Here is a 986-nt window from a genome sequence, read left to right on the forward strand (position 1 = left end):
CAGATTGCATTAAAAACGTTTGGAAACTCAGCCTGGGTGCTACCGATACAGCATCTTTTACAGTACTCCAGGAGACAGACATTTAATTAACTGCCTGAACTAGGGGCTGCAGTAAATTACATGCACTTATTGGAGTACTTTTCACCTTCTTTCAGTAGATGCAGGGCGGGTTCCCTTTACAAAGGGTGTTCTGATGTCTTACAACAGTTATTTCAACCATATCATTAACACAGTCATTGAGGCACCTCTTAGAGACACAAGAGCTAAATCCAAAAATAAATAAAATAAACACCAATTCCCATCACTTCCCCTCTTCTGCCTATGTTTCCATGCCTATGAGCATACATGACAGAGGGAACAATGCTTTTTGATACATCAACTTGAAGTCATGCTGCAGCCAGTTACAAGGGAGGCTCTCTTTTGAGTTTAGAGGCAAAAGAGTAACTGCCCCTTTCTGGATCCGGTGACCTGATTTCACTTTCCTATTTGCACCCCAAATAATCTACTGCATACCACTGAGTGAATGACGAATTAGCATTTCCCCTTTACTGGTTTCCTGTCTCCATCCTTCCACTCGCCATCTTCCCATAGAACTCCCACTAGGTTCAAACTACTGAGTTGAAATACTTCCTTGCGGCAGATTACCAGCAGGAGTGTCTGGCTCATGCACGGACTCGCATGCACAGCTCTTCTGGAGCTGCTCCAACTCCACACACTGAGTACGCTGGCAAACTATTAGTAGCAATTATTGCCATTAAGTTATTTGTAGCAACTTTGAAGTGGGTAATACTATTTGTTTTCATTCAATTTCTGTTTCTTTGAATTCAGAATCGTGGAACTACAGCTTCCTAGTCCTGCAGCACCCTTTGTTATTGGATTTAGTGATAAAGTTGACAAACTCTAGATGCTCCGGCTAGCAGGGTCCCGGCTCTTCCCGCCGGCGACAGCCGGGACGAGGATGGGGGCCGGGGCAGGGAGTGTCTCCG

Source organism: Geospiza fortis, unplaced genomic scaffold (assembly GCF_000277835.1).
Source record: "Geospiza fortis unplaced genomic scaffold, GeoFor_1.0 scaffold162, whole genome shotgun sequence".
NCBI lineage: Eukaryota > Metazoa > Chordata > Aves > Passeriformes > Thraupidae > Geospiza > Geospiza fortis.